The sequence below is a fragment of the Apium graveolens genome, chromosome 5 (assembly GCF_009905375.1).
Source record: "Apium graveolens cultivar Ventura chromosome 5, ASM990537v1, whole genome shotgun sequence".
Classification (NCBI taxonomy): Eukaryota; Viridiplantae; Streptophyta; class Magnoliopsida; order Apiales; family Apiaceae; genus Apium; species Apium graveolens.
Window position 1 is genome coordinate 154,009,322 of NC_133651.1, and position 11,594 is coordinate 154,020,915.

Genomic DNA, 11,594 nt, shown 5'->3' on the forward strand with positions numbered 1-11,594 from the left:
ATTACCTTAGTGATTTGTATCTGAACCTTCTCCCCCTCACTTGGTCCTTTCTCCCCCTTTTTGTTATCTTCAAGTTGAGAAGTCAGGCCTTGTGCTTTAGCCAGTTGCATTAGAAGATTGGTCTGAGACTGTTGATTTTGAAGAATGGTGGCCACAGAATTTTCAATAACTTAAACTCTGTCTTCCAACTTGGCCAGCTTCTTTTCAGCATCTGATTCTCTTCTCAGTCTCAGTAATAGATCCTGCATGGTACCATATGGCATGACTGAATCCAGCTTCTCAGAATTGTAGGTCTTCAAGTCAGCTATATCCTTTTTGAGTTCATCTACACTCAGATTTTGTCTTAATTATTGTAGCTTCATTAGATGTAGAGAATCTAGGTGAGCTTGAAGAATGGCCTTGGTACCAGCATTTGAGCTCCTCTGAATGGCCTTTTGGATGGACATGATTTGTTTAACCAAGGATACATTAAATTGTCCTGGTGTGGACTCCTTTGTTAAGGCCCATTCAGGTAAATCTGGAATAGAACTTGGGCCTTCATCTCCCCCTAATTTCATGCTTCCATCAAATGAAATAGAGTCATCATCATTAGAATTTACTCCAAATTCCTCAGATGGCTCACCAGTTGTAGGAGGCATTAAATTGACAGCAGCTTTATCCCTTTGTAGAGATTCTGAAGTATGCACCAGATTCAAAGTCTTTTCTGTCTCCTCATTGCTCTGAGCAGCCAACAATTGATAGGCTGACACAGGATGAGTAAAAGTGTCAGCATCCAAGGAAATGTTATCAATTACAGCTTTATAATGTTGCAGAAATTGTCTTTCCTTTTCAGCATTATCCACAATCATTAACTCATGAGCAATGGATGGATCCACCCTTATACCCTCTGTACCTGCTTTTCTCTCATGTTCTCTCTTTTGTTGCATCAGGGTCTCACCCTGGCTCCCCACCCTCACACCCTCACCTTCACCTACTAAGGTGGGACTCCTCTCACTCCCTTTTGCCAATCCTGAATAAATGGATTCCTGATTTTCACTCATTTCCTCTCCTTTTGCCTGGGAGCAACCCAGCCTCTCACTCAAGACACTCTCCTCTCTCAATCCTAAGAGTGACTGTACAACCACTAAATCTTCTGCACTTGAAATAATTGAAGTTTGAAGTTGTGCAGAGATACTCGATGGATGAGTGATATCCATCGACTGAGTGGTAATGTTATCCGACGGATAACTGCTGTTAGGCTTATCCGTCGGGATACAATCACTACTCGACGGATGAGCAATATCCGTCGAGAGAGTAGAAATGAATGAGTTGGGAAGAGAAACTATTGTTGACTCTGTGCTGATTGAATATATTTGGGGCACAGATGTCATAATAGTTTCTGAAAGAATTGGCAAGTGAGCCAATATATCATGTAAAAGATGATGCTCACTTGTACTAGATTTTGGCTTCCCCAACAGAGTTAAAGAAGGTGAATCAGGAATTGATGTGTGTATCATATCCACATCCAGAGAGTTTGTTGGTGAGTATGGTGTATGAGGTGCTTCTATAACTAAAGATTTTGGCTGTGACTCCACATTTATTGGAGCCACATCAAACTGAATTTGAGAGAGTGCAGGGACTCTGTCTTTAGCACCAGTTTGCACTGTGTGTGTGCCCTGTGCATCCCCAGAGGTTTTAGATTTCTTCTTTCTTGTATAAGTTTGGGGTGAGCTTGTGTCCCTAACCCTTTTGGCCTGTGCTCTTGGCTGAGAGTTTTGTTCAATAACCACATCGTTTTGGGAGGATGCAGCTAAAAGTGAGCTTTTGTCCTTTTTAAACACTGCAGTTTGTTGGGAAACTACAGTGTGGCTAGGATGGGATTCACTCAACTCTCCAACCTTATTCTTGGGGTTTATTTGATGTTCACCCCTTCCCTCACCTGACTTTCCCTCCTTCACACTCCCCTCTTTTGCTTTTGTGGATTTTTCAACTGGCATCTTTTGAGAGATACCAGAGGGGGTTTTCTTTAATTTAGATTTGGAAATAGTAGTAGGTTTGGAGGCTTTAGTTGGCAACTGTTTGGTCATTGGCACAGTTTCCATAGCTACTCCTGAATTCAAAGAAATAGTGGATCAATCATCAGAGAGATCTCACAAAGTAACATCTGTCAAAGAATAAAGAAACATTGTTCATCTGCAGACTTGAAGATTCACTGGAAGAAGTTCAAGAATTTGATCATGCCTCAGTGATATAAATCAAGATCGTGGATTTAATCAAATGACATAGATCTCGTCAAGGTATCATTTATTACAAGGATTCAATCAGAACATCAAAGTCAAGACATGAAGAAACGTCAAGAAAGTTAGTCACTCATGAACCAGACAGTACATCGAGTGTCAGCATTGAAGTGGCGGAATTGATTTATAAGTCTCAGTGACTTTCAGAAGATTGTCAGAAGAATGGATGCTGCTCAGGGTTAGTATTAATTCTCTATTAATTAATTAAGTCATATAATTTAATTAAGAAAATAAATTATATCTGCAAGGATTAATTTATTGATTAATTGAATTAAATTGATTAATTAATTTAGAATTAATATTAAGGTTTTTCAGAATTTTAATTGATTAAAATCTGTTTTAATTCTAAAAAGACAACTGATTGTACTAGTATGACAATCGGTATGACAATTGATTGTCATACCGAAAGTCATGCTAATTCAGTTGATTGTCTTGATAGAATTATTATTTAGATTAAAATCACTTATTAATTCAGTAAGACAATTTCATTTGAACTAATATGACAATCGGTATGACAATCAATAGTCATACCGAAAGTCTTGCTAGTTCATTTTAATTGTCTTGCTAGCTCTAAAAGATTGTCACACCGAAAGTATTATTGGACAAATGATTGTCATACCAGTTCATTTTGATCTCGGCTGTGTTGATTAAATAGAAGCAGAAGCATCCAATTTACAAAAACATACAGAGAGCAATCAAACAGAAGCCAAGAACAAAAAGAGAACAAGCAGCCAAATATTTCATCTTATCTGCTAATTCAAGATTACAATTTCTAGCTTGTAAAGTTAAATCCAATCAACTAGAAATCACTCTCTTGTTCTTGTGTATCAATCTAGCGGATTAAAATCCCTAGAACTTAATCTCAAATCGCATTTAGCATTTGATCTTTTAATTACAAAAATAGAAAAAGTTCATGTCGAATTTATTCTAGATTTGTAATAATTGATTTGAGATTAATCCCTTGTAACCGATACCGTAGTTGTAACACCTTTCAAGTTTAATAAAAGTTTTATTTAACTTGAATTTTGTTTCACAATTTTATTCCGCATTTTATTCGACTAAACGGTATTGTTTGCATTCAACCCCCCCTTCTACAAACAAATTGGGACCTAACAATTGGTATCAGAGCCTTCTGATTAACGTACAAATCTAGATCCTAGACTTTTGTGTTTCTTTCACTTCTTGAATTTTTTATTCACTCAAAAAATTCATAATGACTACACAAAAAGTTGGAACCGTTAAAATTCCACTTTTCGATAAAGAAAATTATGTTATATGGAAGAAGAAGATGCTACTGTTTTTACAGGTTGCTAATCCCAAATATTTGCAAGTGTTAAAGAAGGGTCCAAAAATTCATATGGTTATGGAACCAGAGGTAATAGAAAATGATGTGGTGATCACCAAAGCGAGAACTTATGTGAAGGATCCTGAGGACTTCTCTCCTGCTGAAATAGAAGAAGCTTCCCTGGATGCTAGCCTTCAATTAATCTTAGTAGATTCCCTTAATCCCCTGATGAATAGACATGTGATGAATTGTAAAGATTCCAAACATATCTGGGAAACTATTGAGATTATTAATGAAGGCACAGAGGAAGTTAGGGAGAACAAACTAGAAATCCTAACCTCTGAATATGAATATTTCAAATCAAATCCAGGAGAAGGAATCACTGAAGTGTTTGAGAGGTACAATGCATTGATCAACAACCTGAATATTAATGGTAAATACTATTCCATCAGGGAGGTCAACAAAAAGTTCCTTTTAACACTGCCAACTCATCTCGAACATAGAATCACTGCCATAAGAGAAGCAAGAGATCTGAGTGAGATTTCTTTGGAAAGGCTCTATGGTGTGTTAAAGACTTATGAGCTGGAGCAGATTCAGCAGAAGGAAGTTTACGGGAAAGGAAGAGTGGTCAGCACGTCTACTGCTCTAGTAGCTGATGAACAACAACAACAACCACAATATCAACAACAATCTCAACAGTCAGAAAGAATGGTACAGTCTTCCAAGGTTGAAGATAATGTGATAGTAGCAGAATTTGATTCTCCTACTACAAATCAATCAGGAGATGATTATTATTCCTTGGAAGAACTGGAGCAATTGGAGGATGAGTCAATGGCCCTGATTGTCAAGAGATTCTCAAATGTCAGATTCAAAAGGAATCCCAAGTTCAAGTACAAGTCCAACTACAACAGATTCCAGAAAGGTGGATCTTCATCCTCTAACACCAGCAGTGGTGGGTATAAAACAGGGATGGTTGATCGAAGCACCATTCGATGCTTCAACTGTAATGAGTTGGGACACTTTGCCACAGAATGCAGGAAGCCAAAACAAGCTAGGAAGAACTCTTATGATTCTAATCAGAAGAGTAAATCTGAAAGGGCATACCTGGCAAAGGGAAGAAGCTGGGATGATACTGACAGTGAAGATGAAGAAGTTGGGAATCTTGCTCTCATGGCTAGTAATGCAAGCACCTCATCGTCAAGAAAAGAGGTAAAACTTTCTAATGCTGAAATGGTTTATCATCTAAGAGGTAACTTAGATTGTGCTCGTCGTGATAATGAATTGTTAAATCAACAAATCAAAGACCTTGAGAAAGAGGTCAATGAATTAAGACTTGTGCACATTAATCAAGATAAACTAAAAGAACAAGTATCTTTTCTAGAGAATAGAGTTGACTGTTATAGACAACTCGAAACTATTCTCAAAGACAAGATCACCGGTCTTGAGGCTAAGGTTAAAGCTTACTTTAATTCTTGTTCGAAGTCCAAAGAGTTTTACAATAAGCAAGCTGTTAATCAAACACATGGAATAGGTTATGATTACAATGCTGCTATTGGAAAATTAGGCATAAACTCCCCTCCTCATGTATGTGCTAAAGGCAGGGAAGTACCACATGTGCTTAAGGGTGTTGATGAACCCCTCTATAAAGAATCAATTGCTGAACCATTTGATGAGACCTCTTTTATTATTCAAGAAGAAATCCGTGCTGAAGATAATGCTAATGGGAAAGCTGTCTCCAAGTCAAGTGTGTCAAAAGTTCCAGTCAAGGTTGTGAAAGCAACTGAGACTAACTCAGACACACATGAGTTGGATAACACAAATGCCATGTCTACCATGCATAAGTTGCCTATTGTTAATCCTTCTCATAAAGCATGTGGTGTTCCTGATTGTATGTCTTGTGCTTTTAATCTGTTGTTTGCTTATTTTAATGGCAAGCATGTTTCTAATGATAAGACTAGTCCTCGTCAGCATGTGAATAATAGAAAGCATGATAGGTCTAAGACTGCTAGTCCTCCTAAAGCTAGAAAGGAGACATTTGTGCCTAAGCCTAAACAGAAATTTGATAAGGCTGTTTTAAAGGTCAAATGTTCAGTCATTGAGAATGTTGAGAATAGTGAAATTAAGAATGTTGTTTTGCCTGATAAAGGCCAATTTTACAAGTATGTCGGACCCAGCCAAGCTTGGGTTCCGAAGAAGGTCTAATCCATTTGTATTGCAGGGCATTAAACAGGTACAACCGGTAGTGTGGATTCTTGACAGCGGATCGTCAAGACATATGACCGGAGATAGAGCCCTGCTATCAAATGTGGTTGAGAAAGCTGGCCCAGTGGTTACCTTTGGAGATAACAGCAAAGGTTTAACGGAGGGATATGGCTGTTTGCAAGCTGGAAATGTTATCATTGAAAATGTATATGTTGTGCAAGGACTTGAACACAATCTGCTTAGCATTAGTCAGTTCTGTGACAACGGCTACAATGTTTTATTCGACAAGCTGAAGTGTCAGATTCTGCACAAGAAAAGTGAAAAACCCTCCTTAATGGGAATCCGGAAAGGAAATCTGTTCGTAGCTGACATGAACTCTGGAAGCAATCTTGAAGTCAATTGTTTCTATGCAAAGCCATCGTCAGATGAGAGTTGGCTATGGCACAAGAGACTTTCCCATCTCAATTTAAAAACAATGAATTCTCTTGTCAAAAGAGAATTGGTAAGAGGTCTGCCTCAGCTGGAATTCTCTCCAGAAGGACTATGTGAGGCTTGCCAGAAAGGAAAGTCAAAGAAAGCAAGTCACAAAGGTACTGACACATCTTCCATAACTGGTGTTCTGCAATTATTGCACATGGATTTATTTGGTCCAGTTAATATCCTTTCTATGTCAAAGAAGTGTTACTGTCTTGTGATAGTTGATGACTATTCCAAGTATACGTGGGTTTTATTTCTTCACTCTAAGGATGAAACACCACAAGTTGTGATTGATCATATCAAGATGATTGAGTTAGATTCTAATGTCCCTGTTAGAGTAATAAGGTCAGATAATGGGACAGAATTCAAGAATACACTTCTCAATGGATTCTGTACAGACAAAGGGATTACCAGACAATTTTCAGCTCCTAGAACCCCTCAGCAAAATGGAGTGGTGGAAAGGAAGAATCGTACATTGATTGAAGCTGCAAGAACGATATTAAATGAATCAGGTCTTCCAATGTACTTTTGGGCTGAAGCTGTCAATACTGCATGTTATACTCAGAATCGAACTCTAATCAACAAAGACTTCATGAAAACTCCTTATGAGATTTTGAATGAACAGAAACCTTCTATCAAATACTTTCATGTATTTGGTGCCAGATGCTTCGTGCTCAAGGATGGAGATGATCGTCGTGGTAAGTTCGAGGCAAAGGCATATGAGGGTATTTTTGTTGGATATGGAAGAAGATCATATAGAGTGTATATCATTGATCAACACAAAGTAACTGAAAGTGTCAATGTTACATTTGATGACACTAAACTCCCTAGTATCCAAACTGAAGATCCTTCTGAGAAACTGAAGTTTGATGATACGTCAGATTCAGAATCAGAACATGGTCAAGAACCTGAGGTTGTTGCTGGTGAAGAACCTGTTAATCCTAATGATACTCAAGGTAATAGTGATGGAAACTTTGGCAACAATGGAGATACCACTGCTACTGACGGAGAATCTTCAAGCCAACATGGCAACAACTCAGGGGGAGATGCTGAAGGATCATCTAGTAGGACACAACATCACAATGAATTTCAAGGCGAATCATCAAGATCACATCTTCCAAGACAGATTGTCTGGAATAAAGCTCACCCTTTTGAGTTGATTATTGGTGATCCAGATGTTGGAGTCAGAACTAGACGTGCTACTCAAAATGAGTGTCTGTTCTCAGGATTTCTTTCTGAGATGGAACCTAAGAAAATTGAAGAAGCACTGTCTGATCCAGATTGGGTGATTGCTATGCAAGATGAACTCAATCAGTTTGAAAGTCAACAAGTCTGGAAACTGGTACCTAGGCCTATACACAAGAAAGCTGTTGGTACTAGGTGGGTATTCAGGAATAAACTAGATGAAGATGGTGTGGTTACAAGAAACAAGGCAAGACTGGTAGCTAAAGGGTATTCTCAAGCTGAAGGTATTGATTATGATGAAACCTATGCTCCAGTGGCTAGACTTGAGGCCATCAGGATATTTCTGGCATTCGCAGCATTTTCAAACTTTAAAGTTTATAAAATGGATGTCAAGAGCGCCTTTCTGAATGGAAAGCTGGATGAAGAGGTATATGTAGAGCAACCTCCTGGTTTTGAAGATCCAGATCATTTGGATTTTGTCTTCTTTCTTTTCAAGGCTATCTATGGGCTAAAACAGTCTCCAAGAAAATGGTATGACACTCTCTCTGAATTTCTTATTGAAAATAGCTTTATTAGAGGTGTCATAGACAAAACTCTCTTTTTTAAAAAACATAAGAATGATACTATATTAGTCCAAGTCTATGTGGATGATATAATATTTGGGTCTACTAATGATAATCTCTGTAAGAGATTTGCTAAGTTAATGCACAGCAAGTTTGAAATGAGCATGATGGGAGAGCTGAAGTTCTTTCTTGGATTACAAGTAAATCAAAGGTTAGATGGAACATTTATTTGTCAATCAAAGTATCTCAAGGAACTCCTCAAAAACTACAATCTAGAGGATTCTGCATCAGCAAGGACTCCATCAACTACAGCTGTCAAGCTTGGACCATGTGAAAACTCCATTAAGGTAGATGTCACAAGCTACAGAGGTATGATTGGCTCGTTACTCTATCTTACTGCAAGTAGACCAAATATTATGTATGCTACATGTTTATGTGCAAGGTTCCAAGCGGATCCTAGAGATATTCATCTCGTTGCTGTTAAACGAATCTTAAGATATCTTAAGGGAACACCAAATCTAGGTATTTGGTACCCTAAAGAATCTGGTTTTAACCTTGTCGGATATACAGATTCAGATTATGCAGGAAGTGTTGTTGATAGGAAAAGCACCTCAGGAAGTTGTCAATTCCTAGGAAGCAGGCTAGTCTCATGGTACAGCAAGAAACAGCAAACAGTTTCCAACTCAACGGTCGAGGCTGAATATATTGCTGCTGGAAGCTGCTGTGCACAGATCTTGTGGATTAGAAACCAACTACGAGACTATGGCTCTGTATTGAACAAGATTCCTATTTTATGTGACAACACAAGTGCAATAGCCATCACCAACAACCCTGTGCAGCACTCGAGGACAAAGCACATTGACATCAAGTATCATTTTATTAGAGAGCACGTCATGAATGGTACTGTTGAACTATTTTTTGTTCCAACAGAAGAACAAATAGCAGATATTTTCACTAAACCACTTGACAAATCCACATTTACCAGATTAGTTGGTAAATTGGGCATGTTGAATAGTTTTAGTGATTAATTTAGTTAATATCTGGGATCTGTTCTTGAATGAATTTACAAATGAATTTTTCATAAATGAAAAATTCATTTGCAAATTTATTTTATCATTTTATCATATTTCTTGCTTATTTCTATGTAATATATATTATCTTATCTATTTTTATTTTCCCTACTTGTTAATTTAAAATACCTCAGAATATTTTATTTCCTCTAAAAATATTTTTCTATGAATTTTATTTGCTAAAATTCAATAGAAATCTATTTTTGGAATAAAAATAATAAATTCTGATATATTGTCTTTGTTTCTGTAAAAATTATAAGTTTTTATTTCAGTTTTACTATTTTGTAATATAGTTTCAGTACATATATAGTAGTCTGTTCCTTTTATTTTATTTTCTACTGCAATGACAATCGGCAAGACAATTGAATTGTCTTGCTGAAAGTCATTTCAGTATATGTTTGTATATGTTTGAATATGTCGGTATAGTTTATACTGGCAAGACAATCGGTATGACTATCGATTGTCTTGCCAGTTATAACCATATATATAATTAGTTTCATTTTATTATTATACTGGTATGACAATCAGTATGACTATCAGATTGTCATACCAGTTATAATTTTAATACTTATTCTATTGTTTTTCTTTCTTTTTGCCTGGTATGACAATCGGTATGACAATCCCGGATTGTCATACCAGCTGTAATATAAAAGCGTGTGTGTGTATTGTTTTAAACCATTTTCAACAGTTAATCACTTCTAAAAAAAAAAAATCGAACAGTTTCTTCCTCGTTTTCTCTCTTCTCTCTCTTCGAACTAAAACCATCAATCTGATTCCTTCCTTGCTCGAGTTTTTACTCAGCAAACTAGTTCATCACTTTGTGATATATACATACAAGTATATATATACAGAGGTGCTGTTGAATTTTTATTAAAAAAAAAATTATTATAAAAAACGCAAAATCAAATAAAAATCAGTTTGCCCCTTCAAATTCTATTTGTGTTTGTTGATTTTGAACTTTTTATTTTTTATTTTCAATTTCTGATTTGTGTCTTTTGGTTTGTCAAAACTGTGTTTGTGAGTTAGGAATTTTAACGAGATACATTTCTGTCTAAATTTTTCGATTATAATTAATTTAATTCGAATTATTAAATTAATTTAATTAATTCGAATTTTCTTAATATTATTCTTAAAATTCTGAAAAGCGTGTGTCTTATTATTATTTTAAATGGCTCTCAATTTCCAAATTGTCGCGCATAATCAGGTTGGTTATTTTAATCCGGAAAAATGTGATGTTGAAAAATTTAAGCCATGGATTAGATTTTTAAATGACCATTCGATTGTTAGCTCTGCTATTAAATCAAATGTGATTTTAAACGTCGATCTACTTAGACTGATTTGCACAACTTCTACTGTGGCCGATGATTCAAAATCTTTTTCATTCACCGTCGCAAACACACAGTATGTAGTTGATGAAACAGTCGTCAATCGTGCGTTAAATTTTCCACTAGACAATTTCTGTAATTTACCCTCTGAAAATGATATCACAAATTTTTTCAATGCTATTCACTATCAGGGGGTGATCAATTTAACCAAACTTTCTAAATCAAATTTGGTGTCTGAATGGGATATTTTCTTCGATACACTTTCCAAAGTGTTTGCCAACTGCACAAAATCCAATTTTCATAACATCACTTCCACTCTGCAGTATATTGGTCTTGCGGTTGTTTTCAATCAAAGGATCAATTTTGGCAAACTACTTTTTCCCATTCTCTTGAGACGTCTAACTTCTGCTTTACGTGATCATTCTACAAATCGTAGGGTATCATTTTACTATGCTCGTTTTCTCATGCTTATAGCAGATCATCTACTCACCCCTGAACACAAAGCCCTTTTTGCTAACTCGCTGTAACTGAACCCCCTCCAGTTAGCAAAAAGATTTACACTCGCCAAGACACAACCTTCAAATTTATGCAAGTTCCAGTACTTGTATCTGCTTTCATGGCCAATTATATTCCCTTACCTATTTTCAATCTTCCCAGCCATGAACAGCAACCTCAACCTCCAGTGGTACAAGCCACCCAGGCTCTTCCATTACAGGTAGTAATTCCTCACTCTCACTCTCTTCCTACTTCTGTTGACAGACCCCCAGTGGTTGATAGGGCTGACCATGAAGTTGTAGAACCACAGCTTCAATCCCAGGTCATACAGCCAAACACAGAGTCTCATTCTATCTCAACCTCTCCCCCACTGTCTAAAATGTTACCCAGGAGATTACTAGGAAGTAGTACATTGTTAAATATGAGTGAACCCTCAGCTCTGCCTCCTCCTAAGAAAAGAAGAACATATTCTGAGGCATCTGAAAGCCCATCCTTGTCCTCCCAACAGGACATGGACTTTGAAATGGCCAATGAACAGTTACTAGAGGCATTCTCTCAACAGGATGCATCTATTGAAATTCGCCATAGGGCCATGGCATCTTGTACTGAGTCAAGCACAATTCCATTACTCACAATGGAACCATACACTTCCCCAGATCATACTCAGGACACACAGCGAGGAGTGCACGTAGAGTCGGTTACAGTGCCTGCCATAG